Source organism: Conger conger, chromosome 19, assembly GCF_963514075.1.
Source record: "Conger conger chromosome 19, fConCon1.1, whole genome shotgun sequence".
Lineage (NCBI taxonomy): Eukaryota > Metazoa > Chordata > Actinopteri > Anguilliformes > Congridae > Conger > Conger conger.
The window spans coordinates 22,837,965-22,850,464 of NC_083778.1; the positions used below are offsets into that span (position 1 = coordinate 22,837,965).

The following is a 12,500-nucleotide window of genomic DNA, read 5'->3' on the forward strand; positions in this document are numbered from 1 at the left end:
ACACGTCTGCAGCCAATCCCACAAGTCCAGAATACACACGTGTTAACGCACACATCTTCCTCAGGGGGAGTGTGATGAAGGTGCCATAGGTGTGAATTGACCGAGTAATTTTGGGCGTTCTTTGGGCGTGTTTTGAGCACGTTTTGAGTGTGATTTTTGGCGCGTTTTGGGCGTGTTTTGAGTGTGATTTTGGGCGTGTTTTGAGTGTGATTTTGGGTGTGTTTTGAGTGTGTTTTGGGCGTGTTTTGAGTGTGATGTTGGGCGTGTTTTGAGTGTGATTTATGGCGTGTTTTGGGCGTGTTTTGAGTGTGATTTTGGGCGTGTTTTGGGCGTGTTTTGAGAAGATTGTGCCTGTAGGATCTCTAGAGGGCTGCAGGTGCCTCCAGACACGCAGGTACACAGGGGGGTGGAGTGGAGGAGTGTGGCTGGCTTTGGGCTGGGGGGCGGGGGCTGGGGCCCTGGGGGAATTGTCCTGGTTTACTAAACAGCCTGAGACTCGATGAAGCAGAGCTGTATGGGGGGAGGAACGGAGAGAGTCGACTGGAAGGAAACTGTGTCACATGATACTTGGGCCTCCATTTATTACTCACACACACACACACACACACACACACACATACACATACACATACACATACACATACACGCACACACTCACACTCACACTCACACACACAGACACGCATACACACATACACATCCACACACATACACACACACACACACACACACACACACATACACACACACACATATGCTCTCACACACACATACAGACTCACATGCTCTCACACACATACACATACACGCTCACCCGCACTGTCTCACACACACGTGCACGCTCATCTTGTTTCCCATTACCGCACTCCAGAAGGTGCTAAAATAAGCCCCATCAGTCTTAGCGTGGCTCCCCCCCCCCCCCCCAGTACACCCTGCGCCCCCCCCCACACACACTCTACTACGCCTGCCATCAGAGTTAATGAGGTGCTCTCAGACTATAGCTGTGTTTCATTTCTCTGTGTGATTCTCAGCATCCGGTCGCTCAGACACACACAGCTCGTTCAGTCTCTTCGTATCGCTGGATTATCGCTGGATCAGCGCTGGATCTGGAGGTTTCCTCGGTCTCTTGTCCGTAAATCACATTATCTCACAGCTTTCAGGCGTCTTGCTCTGTTAAGAAATCGGTGCTCTTCTGTTTTATATGCCCGTCTAATTGGTGCTTGATGGTCATTAGAGGCTTAATGGAAAAGCTGAAAAATTTACGCCACAGAAAGTTTTGCAGACTGAACTCTGAAGAAGCCACGAATATAAATATTGAAATCCTTAAAATGATATGGTCCTACAAACCTTTTCTCCAGGTTTTGTAGAGACATCGAATCTCCCTCCAAGTGCCTTTAAGGAGACACAGACCCTCAGTGTGTTTTTGGCTGAAGGCCACAGTGTGTGTCCGTGGATATGGTGTTACGGGGATCAGGTGGTTAAGATGAGATGAAGTGCCAGATCTCTTATTCTCTCTCCCTCCCTCTCTCTGTCCTCTCTCTCTCTCTCCCTCCCTCTAATCCCAAAGTCCTGGAGAATCTGATTTCCTCTCCATCTCCCCCAGGCTGGGGGCTGCAGATACTCAAGATAACAAACGCTTTTCTAGTTTAAGAGGATTATAGTTCCTCAAAAGCCACCCTCACTCAAAAAAAAAAAGAGTCTAAAAGTCACTTTAAAAAGAGCATTTCTTTATTGTTTACAAGTCAAAAGTGTGAGCAGAGCCCTAACCCAGTGAGTACTTGATGAACATAAACTGGCCTGTTCATGCAGCTACCTACAAAAGATAATTTTATGTTCTATGAGTATTATTTGCTTAGTACTGGGGGAGGCACACACTGTGTGTAATTAGTCGTGTTTCTGTTGTTCTGCGGGTTACAGACGCAGCTTGTGTAACTGCTGTCTGTGGGTTACAGACGCAGCGTGTTTAACTGCTGTCTGTGGGTTACAGACGCAGCGTGTGTAACTGCTGTTTGTGGGTTACAGACACAGTGTGTGTAACTGTTGTCTGTGGGTTACAGACGCAGCTTGTGTAACGGCTGTCACTGCTATGCTAACACTGTTAGCCACCAGAGATAGCGCTCCAGCAACAGGCATGACGGCATGGGAATAAATCACGGCAAACTGCGCTTCTGTCCTGGGCATTGTGGGATAGCTGGAGCAGGGTCTGATGGGAAATGGAGTACAATAGTGTACTCTGCCTGGCTCTTGTAGTGAGGAGTGTGTGAATTGTTGCATCACAGTCACTGAATAGAGCTCAGTGGTGGAGCTCCTCTCTCTCTCTGCCAAGGCTGTTTTATCATCTACACTTCTAAAGTTAAAACAGCTCTTGGTTGTTCTTTGTCAATATCCATTTCTTAGAGCTCTAGTTGAATGTTTGCATGAAGTGATGAAGGATTTAGCTGTGAGTGTGTTTTCATCGGGAATAACCTGCCACTTCAGGCAACAACTGTATTTTTGTATATTTCGAAACGAACTTGAATTCACACATTGGTGCTACGGGCTGGTGGACGAACGATGTCTCCGCCCGATGTTGACCTTTGACCTTTGTGTAAACCCAACACTGCTCACTCCAGCTCCAGGGTGAACCAGGTTATTCACACTGCCCGCTCATTCCCGCCGGTGCTGTGCATGTAAGTGGGAATGTTGACCAGGCCAAGTCCTCAGGGATCGGACTCGGGTCAGACCCGGACCGCAGCTCACACTGCTGACGTGTGCAGGCTGAGGTTACAGGGGGCTGCTGCCAGTGGAGGAGTGTGTTCTTCACTGAGAACCCCAAAACCCCAAAACCGCTCTCTCTCTGTGGCTGGGCTGGCAGTAGATGGCAGGGTTGGTGCTCTCTCTCTGTGGCTGGGCTGGCAGTAGATGGCAGGGTTGGTGCTCTCTCTCTGTGGCTGGGTAGACAGTAGATGGCAGGGTTGGTGCTCTCTCTCTGTGGCTGGGCAGACAGTAGATGGCAGGGTTGGTGCTCTCTCTCTGTGGCTGGGCTGGCATTAGATGGCAGGGTTTGTGCTCTCTCTCTGTGGCTGGGCTGGCAGTAGATGGCAGGGTTGGTGCTCTCTCTCTGTGGCTGGGTAGACAGTAGATGGCAGGGTTGGTGCTCTCTCTCTGTGGCTGGGCTGGCATTAGATGGCAGGGTTTGTGCTCTCTCTCTGTGGCTAGGTAGACAGTAGATGGCAGGGTTGGTGCTCTCTCTCTGTGGCTGGGTAGACAGTAGATGGCAGGGTTGGTGCTCTCGCTCTGTGGCTGGGTAGACAGTAGATGGCAGGGTTGGTGCTCTCTCTCTGTGGCTGGGTAGACAGTATATGGCAGGGTTGGTGCTCTCTCTCTGTGGCTGGGTAGACAGTAGATGACAGGGTTGGTGCTCTCTCTCTGTGGCTGGGTAGACAGTAGATGACAGGGTTGGTGCTCTCTCTCTGTGGCTGGGTAGACAGTAGATGACAGGGTTGGTGCTCTCTCTCTGTGGCTGGGTAGACAGTAGATGACAGGGTTGGTGCTCTCTCTCTGTGGCTGGGTAGACAGTAGATGACAGGGTTGGTGCTCTCTCTCTGTGGCTGGGTAGACAGTAGATGACAGGGTTGGTGCTCTCTCTCTGTGGCTGGGCAGACAGTAGATGGCAGGGTTGGTGCTCTCTCTCTGTGGCTGGGTAGACAGTAGATGGCAGGGTTGGTGCTCTCTCTCTGTGGCTGGGCTGGCAGTAGATGGCAGGGTTGGTGCTCTCTCTCTGTGGCTGGGTAGGCAGTAGATGGCAGGGTTGGTGCTCTCTCTCTAACGGGAGATCAGGCGGTGCTCCTATTAATAGAGGCACTACGCTTTAAACAGCGCGGGGAAACAGAGAGGTGACTCACTGTAAATAGACTCCTGCCTGCCAGGGACACACACACACACACACACACACACACACACACACTCACACACTCACACACTCACTCACACTCACACACACGCTCACACACACGCTCACACACATGCACACATGCACACATGCACACATGCACACACGCACACACGCACACACGCACACACACGCTCACACGCACACACGCACACACACGCTCACACACACACGCACACACACGTGCACACTCATCTCTTATGAGCACTGTGATGCTTAAAGAGCAGGAAACGAGGAGCCGAGGAGATGAGACCTTTATTTTTAGGGGAGCAGATTCAGTGCCATATCCTCTCACTCAACAGAGGAATATCATGAGCTTTTCTAAATAAAGCAGCACATTACATAATGTTCTCTCAGACAATAGGGCTACTTACACCGCTTACTTAGATTTGAGGTACACAGTAAAATGTTCAGCTGGACTGATATGCACTCGACGACACCAGGCATTTTACCGTGTATTTTTATCCATACCTCTGGATAATGACTGAACTAACGACACGACAGTAGTGTCCTGTACGAGAACATTTACATTGTTCAGGAGGTTGGCTCTGTCCTGAGATTAACACACATTTCCATTGCGTTCAGAGTTTGTCTTAAGACTTTTTCTTTCTTTATACCACCGATTTCTTTACAAGTATTTATTTCAGACAACATTGGTTAACATAGTCATTACATTACATTATTGGCATTTGGCAGTATCTCTTATCTAGAGCGACGTACAGTTTAGATTAAGCAGGAGACAATCCTCCCCTGGAGCAATGCAGGGTTAAGGACCCAACAGCTGTGCAGATCTTATTGTGGCCTTGCGCGTCCCAGTCATTTACCTTAACCACTACGCTACAGGCCTTAACCACTACGCTACAGGCCACCACTACGCTACAGGCCTTAACCACTACGCTACAGGCCTTAACCACTACGCTACAGGCCTCAACCACTACGCTACAGGCCTTAACCACTACGCTACAGGCCTTAACCACTACACTACAGGCCTTAACCACTACGCTACAGGCCTTAACCACTACGCTACAGGCCTTAACCACTACGCTACAGGCCTTAACCACTACACTACAGGCCTTAACCACTAAGCTACAGGCCACCACTACGCTACAGGCCTTAACCACTACGCTACAGGCCTTAACCACTACGCTACAGGCCTTAACCACTACGCTACAGGCCACCACTACGCTACAGGCCTTAACCACTACGCTACAGGCCTTAACCACTACGCTACAGGCCTTAACCACTACGCTACAGGCCTTAACCACTACGCTACAGGCCTTAACCACTACGCTACAGGCCTTAACCACTACGCTACAGGCCTTAACCACTACACTACAGGCCTTAACCACTACGCTACAGGCCTTAACCACTACGCTACAGGCCTTAACCACTACGCTACAGGCCTTAACCACTACGCTACAGGCCTTAACCACTACGCTACAGGCCTTAACCACTACACTACATGCCGCCCCTAGTCGCTTACTATAGCCTGATTGACTGTATGGTACGTTTTATTTTAAATTTTAAATTTTTTGAATCCATGACTAAACTGAGGCAGAGTGCTCCTGCCGTGGTCTGGGTAACTGGGCGTTCTGCCAAGTTTCACATCTCCAGAACTACCGCACCCGAGAATACGGGCACAAACAAGAGCTGTGTTATTTCAGTCTCCCGCAGAGAAAATACCTCCGCTCCTTAAACAATCTCACCGTCACTCAGTATTCAGAGCTACAGCCCCGTACTGGCCCAGTGTAAAGAGTGCTGGGTCCATACCCTGCCGGGCGTGGAGTTCAGGACTGGAGCGCTGGCTTTTATAAGCAGGGCTCTCTGGCTTCACTCAGACTGTGTGGCCTTGCGTATGGTCCTTCGCTGTACTTGCTGAAGTGCAGTCCCTGCTCCAGAAGCTAAAGCAATGTGCATCACCCCGTTTAGCACTGTGACAACATCGGTGATGGTGTAATAATCAGCATCAAACACAGTCCATTCACACAGTCCATGTACTGTAGGTATGGTTGTCATTTCACCTCTGCAGTTCATACCATTGTACTTGTGTTTTTGTGTTTTTGGGGAATCCACCATATTGATGTGGAATGTTTAATATATATCTTAATACAATTTAGAAAATGTCTCCAGAAATCTCAATCTCTGAGGTTCTAGCAGGCCATATCAGCTTGTCCTCTGATATAAGGGTTGTATTAAATATTTGGGGGGGGCGTTAGTCCCCGCTCCAGGGCCCACGGAGCGCGGCGAGTCTGTCCCTCTGCCATCACACGCCTGTGCACCTCATAATGAGGACCGGGGGGAAACAAGTGCCGCTTTAATGTGGGTCCCATGCCAAGGTCACAGAGAGGGAGGGAGAGGGAGAGTGAGTGAGTGAGGGAGGGAGAGTGAGGGAGTGGGAGAGGGAGAGAGAGGGAGAGAGGGAGAGAGGGAGAGAGGGAGAGTGAGGGAGTGAGGGAGTGAGGGAGTGAGGGAGTGAGGGAGAGAGGGAGAGAGGGAGAGAGGGAGAGAGGGAGAGATTGATTGTTGTTTTTACGCTGGCTCTGCTTTTGTGTGTACAGTCAGCCGTATAGGTGTGCTGGTGTGATGCTGTTCATGAGAATTTCACCGGAATTAAAAGCAAATGCTTTTATTAGGGAAACTAAATCTTTAAATGAGCCATCTCTTGCTTTGCTTATCTGAGAACCAGGAATATTTTTCTCCTCGGAGGAGAAAGTGTACTTTTTATATTTTTAGATAAAAATAGTACTCATGCAGTGCAGGACTGGGCCCTGCTGCTTCTGAGCCCCGCCCACCTGGTCACATGACCCGCTGCGCCGCCCCCAGATCGCACTGCAGACCCTGCTGCTAAAAGCAGAGAGGAGGGGAACGGACTTTTGTTTTGGCGTAAGTTTGGTCTTTTGGGAACGGCGCTCTACCCGTGTGCACAGAGGGCGAGGGAGCGGTGAAGCCGGTGAAGCTGTGCTTCTAAGAGATTTATTTTTTCAAATTAAAAGTTTGCAGTCTCTTGAGGAATGGTTCTCATTCTATAAGAATTATCTTTCAAATTAAAAGTTTGCTGTCAAATTTGTTCTTGGTTTACACACACACACACAATTGCTGGTGGATTTGAAAATAATATAGCCACCCTATGGTTTTATTTAATTGATTTGGGTTACAGTTAATTAATTACCTGTAATTAACAAATAAACCACCGACAGCTCCCTCCGTGTATGCTCTCCGTGTTCCGGCGGGTGTGGGGCGTGGGGTGTGGGGCCCTCTGACGGTCAGGCAGGGTCGGTTGTTACGGCTCTCTGGCGGTCGGGCGGGGTCGGTTGTTACGGCTCTCTGGCGGTCGGGCGGGGTCGGTTGTTACGGCTCTCTGGCGGTCGGGCGGGGTCGGTTGTTACGGCTCTCTGGCGGTCGGGCGGGGTCGGTTGTTACAGTGTCTCTGAGAATCGTCGTACGGGCCCCTGGCTTCGCCAGACGCGGTTTTATGTTGAGTGAAAAGCAGCCTGTCGGCGGTGTGTGTGTGTGTGTGTGTGTGTGTGTGTGTGAGTGTGTGTGTGTGTGTGTGTGTGTGTGTGTGTGTGTGTGTGTGTGTGTGTGTGTGTGTGTGTGTGAGTGTGTGTGTGTGTGTGTGTGTGTGTGTGTGTGTGTGAGTGTGTGTGTGTGTGTGTGTGTGTGTGTGTGTGTGTGTGTGTGTGTGTGTGTGTGTGTGTGTGTGTGTGTGTGTGTGTGTGTGAGTGTGTGAGTGTGAGTGTGAGTGTGAGTGTGAGTGTGAGTGTGAGTGTGAGTGTGAGTGTGTGTGTGTGTGTGTGTGTGTGTGTGTGTGTGAGAGTGTGTGTGTGTGTGTGTGTGTGTGTGTGTGTGTGTGTGAGTGTGTGTGTGTGTGTGTGTGTGTGTGTGTGTGTGTGTGTGTGTGTGAGGCTGTGCATGTGTAGTTCAGCGCACACACACACTTTCTCCGCAGTTCTGGCGCGTTGACTTTTGGAGTGTTTGGCAGCCCACTGACCTGGTGAGCCACTGATATGTGTTATATGAGGTTATTCTGCCCATACGGCTGAGCTGCCTTCTCCCAGTGCACCCTGGGTAAAAAGAGCAGAGACGGCTCCTGCCACCTCCTCCCACACCGCGCCCGTCAGACAGACACAGTTACTGTTCGTTATTTCATTCTGCCTGCAGCAGCTGCACACGTAATGCACCGTGGGACTGTACTCCTGCAAGCTGTTTCAGCAAGTGTGTGCGACACAGGCCTACGGTGGTGTTGTCATCGCCTGCTCCCTCGCCTGGGTCTCGGCCCGTGTCTGTGCTCCACACGCTGGGGGGAGCTGTTCAGGCAAGTCCCAGGCTTGGAACGGGGCCTGTTTGTTTACAGTGTCTGCAGCCCCGGTTGTGGAGATGGGAGGCCTTCTCTGCAGGGTGCAGGAGGCTGGCCCCTCCTCCTGTGGCTGCCTCAGCACCTCCTCCCCCCGCCTCTGACCCCCTGCTGGGCTGATTGGGTTAGGAGGAGGTGGGAGGAGCTGGGTGGAGGTGTGGAGGTGTGGAGGAGGTCGCCGGGGGCCTGTAGCAGGAATGCCAGATGGCCAATGCTCTGCCGCAAATAAGCAGTTGGCGAATAAATAAATGTGCTCTATTTATTTATTTTATTTTACTTTATTGTTGCCAAAAGAGCACATTTCCCAGAATAAACACTCCTTGTAGATGTGCCCGTGGGGAGAGAGGGCCACTCTCCTGCCCTTCAGCAGCTGAGCCAGCACCATTGTCGCTGTTAATAACAGCGTTCCTCCCATAATGGAGGAAATAACCCAGAGTCCAGCGTCCAGCCCGGTACTGAGCTGATGGAGCTGATGGAGCTTACAATGAGTTACTCTCAGCCTACAGGGGTTACACTCTGCAGGAGTTACACTCAGCCTACAGGAGTTACACTCAGCCTACAGGAGTTACACTCTGCAGGAGTTACACTCAGCCTGCAGGAGTTACACTCAGCCTACAGGAGTTACACTCTGCAGGAGTTACACTCAGCCTACAGGAGTTACACTCAGCCTACAGGAGTTACACTCAGCCTACAGGAGTTACACTCAGCCTGCAGGAGTTACACTCAGCCTACAGGAGTTACACTCAGCCTACAGGAGTTACACTCAGCCTGCAGGAGCTCCGGCGCATGGCCCTGCGTTAAAGAGCGTTACCTTTATAATTCTCTTCTTTCTTTTGTTCTGTTTGCCGGTGAGATGGTTTGTAAAATGGCGGTGGGATTGGGGGGGGGGGAGACCTGCAGCTGTTGCAGTGAATTTACCGGCCCCTGGGGACACCGTGAAACCCCCCCCCAAAAAACCACCGCCCTCCCCAGTCTGTTTCAAACCCCTTCCCTCCCCAGTCTGTTTCAAACCCCTTCCCTCCCCAGTGGAAGTAATGGGAGTATCTCTGAAAGGAACTGTTCCAGCTATGTTCTCACAATGTTAGTGGAATTTTTGTTAATGTTATAACATTTCCACTACATGGCAGCGACACTGTGAGGTAACTTTGCGCTCTGTTGTGTAAACCTCGTTAAAGGTAACTTTGCGCTCTGTGATGTGGGGTAATTGTTGCGAGGCGTTCAGCTGTGTAACTGAGACGGAGTTTGTTTTCTATCGCGCCACGCTGGGTTACCTTGTAAACGGGTGTGTTTGCATTTTTCTGTGGCTGCTGTGTGTGTTCACACGCTTGCTTTGGGGTTTTCACTGGTCAGTGTGTGTGTGTGTGTGTGTGTGTGTGTGTGTGTGTGTGTGTGTTAGTGTGTGTGTGTGTGTGTGTGTGTGTGTGTGTGTGTGTGTGTGTGTGTGTGTGTGTGTGTGTGTGTCGGACCAATGAGACTGAAATGCTCAGTTCTGCTGGATGTCATCGCTTTGAGCTATTTTAGAATCCCCATCTCTGACAGGGCCCAGATACCCAATCACACGCACTGATCTCTGAGCTGAGAAACCAAACTGTGGGGGTTTTATAGTGGTGTTAAATCTCTCCTGTCCCAGTGAGCATTAGAACAGGGCAGTCAGGTGCCCAGAGTAACTCTATGGAACGTCACTGGAGTGAGTCTGCAGAACGGCTCTCCCCAAATTAGCCACGGCTATTCCAAGGACCTCCTGATTGGCCATTCTAAGAGTCCCTCTCCTGATTGGCTGCCACCCCTCCCCTTCTGTGGATCCAGGCCTGGTGTGGATGCAGCGAGGGCTTGTTCACTCACACACACACACACACACACACTCACACTCACCCTCACACACACACACTCAGCGCACACACACACACTCACACACACTCACACATACTCACACACACACACTCACACACACTCACACACACTCACACACACACTCACACACACTCACCGCGCACACACACACACACACACACACACACACACGGACACATCGTCTGGCTCCTGTGTGTGTGTGTGTGTGTGAGTGTGTGTGTGAGTGTGAGTGTGTGTGAGTGTGTGTGAGTGTGTGTGAGTGTGTGAGTGTGTGTGAGTGTGTGTGAGTGTGTGTGAGTGTGTGTGAGTGTGTGTGAGTGTGAGTGTGTGTGAGTGTGTGTGAGTGTGTGTGAGTGTGTGTGAGTGTGTGTGAGTGTGTGAGTGTGTGAGTGTGTGAGTGTGTGAGTGTGTGTGTGTGTGTGTGTGAGTGTGTGAGTGTGTGAGTGTGTGAGTGTGTGAGTGTGTGAGTGTGTGTGTGTGTGTGTGTGTGTGTGTGTGAGTGTGTGAGTGTGTGAGTGTGTGAGTGTGTGAGTGTGTGAGTGTGTGAGTGTGTGAGTGTGTGAGTGGTCTGGCCTCTAATGAACTGTAATTAGCTATAATTATCTGACCTCTCTCAGACTGCCGCTCGTTTGCAGGGTGGTGTTTGCTGAGTGTCTGTCGCCATGGCGCCCCCCCTCACTGTGGTGTGGTGACACTCTGCAGTCCTGCTGCGCTACGTCGCTACGCTAAGCACCGCCACTTTCTCCGCCCGCCATCGACCAGCACCGCCCAATCACAGACCCTAACCTGCCCTGGATCAGAGATCCACTAGCGGCCCTGATCTGCTCTGATCAGAGATCGACTAGCGGCCCTGATCTGCTCTGATCAGCGATCGACTAGCGGCCCTGATCTGCTCTGATCAGAGATCCACTAGCGGCCCTGATCTGCTCTGATCAGAGATCGACTAGCGGCCCTGATCTGCTCTGATCAGAGATCGACTCTGAGCCCTGACCAGAGACCAGCAGTGACAGTGTAGCAGGGAAACAAGCGTTTTAATCAGAGCTACAGCTGTCCTCATCGCCCGTGAAATACTGCCATCCTTTTACACACAGGATGTTCTCACAATGTTACTGGAATGTTTCATCAATGTTATAACATTGCCACTACATGGCGGCAACATTGTGAGAATGCGTCTTTTTTATCTGGGGAGGGAGGTCTCACGCTTGACTTCAGAAGCATCCAAACTGCTTGTTTTTACTTCAACTGTGTATTTATGTTACAGATATAATTCTGAAGTGCCACCAGATGAATTAATGATGCATGAATGTGACATTCCACAAGTATGCACACATGCCACTGTAATTGAGCAGCCCTGCTCTGCGCCATTGTGAATATTGCGTATTTTTAATATTATAAGGTTTTTAAAAATATGTCAGTTTCTCAGGCAGCCCAAGTGTGATTCACAAAGAAGGCAGGAGATATTCATATTCATATTCATGTGAGCAGTACCATGTCCTTCCTATCCTACCCCTGTGAACGTTATGAAGAAGCTCTCTGGGTGGAGATGTTCAGGCTGGCTTCTGTTTGTTCTGTTTCTCTCTGTCTCTTAGTGGAGTGTGTCAGACTTAATGAAATACCGACTGACTGAGGGATTGGATCACGGGCGATGTCTTTATTTGCTGAGAGCCGTTTGCATTTCTCTCCGTCTCAAAGAGTCTGCTGAAATGCAGGGGAAAGTGCGAGGAGATCAAAATAATGAATCAAATAAAAAGACGCGAACGCTGGTTTCGTGTGACTGCTCCTAAAACAAACTAAAATACCTGTGTGACCTCATTTATCAGCGATCTGATACAGGCGAGTAAACTAGCGGATGGTGCTGGTTTTGATGTTGAGGAGGTTGTTGGTAGTGGTGATTGTGTGGGTCTGTGTGATTGTGATGTTGAGGAGGTTGTTGGTAGTGGTGATTGTGTGGGTCTGTGTGATTGTGATGTTGAGGAGGTTGTTGGTAGTGGTGATTGTGTGGGTCTGTGTGATTGTGATGTTGAGGAGGTTGTTGGTAGTGGTGATTGTGTGGGTCTGTGTGATTGTGATGTTGAGGAGGTTGTTGGTAGTGGTGATTGTGTGGGTCTGTGTGATTGTGTGGGTCTGTGTGATTGTGTGGGTCTGTGTGATTGTGTGGGTCTGTGTGATTGTGTGGGTCTGTGTGATTGTGATGTTGAGGAGGTTGTTGGTAGTGGTGATTGTGTGGGTTTGTGTGATTGTGTGGGTCTGTGGTGATTGTGTGGGTCTGTGTGATTGTGTGGGTCTGTGTGATTGTGTGGGTCTGTGTGATTGTGTGGGTCTGTGTGATTGTGTGGGTCTGTGTGATTGTGTGGGTCTGTGTGA

The 12,500-nt window shown here is 50.2% G+C and overlaps 1 protein-coding gene across 1 annotated transcript in view; it reads left to right on the forward strand.

Moving 5' to 3' along the window:
• The window catches only part of phf21b (PHD finger protein 21B), a 46,061-nt gene that overhangs the window by 14,734 nt on the left and 18,827 nt on the right, over nucleotides 1-12,500 (forward strand). The window lies entirely within an intron of this gene.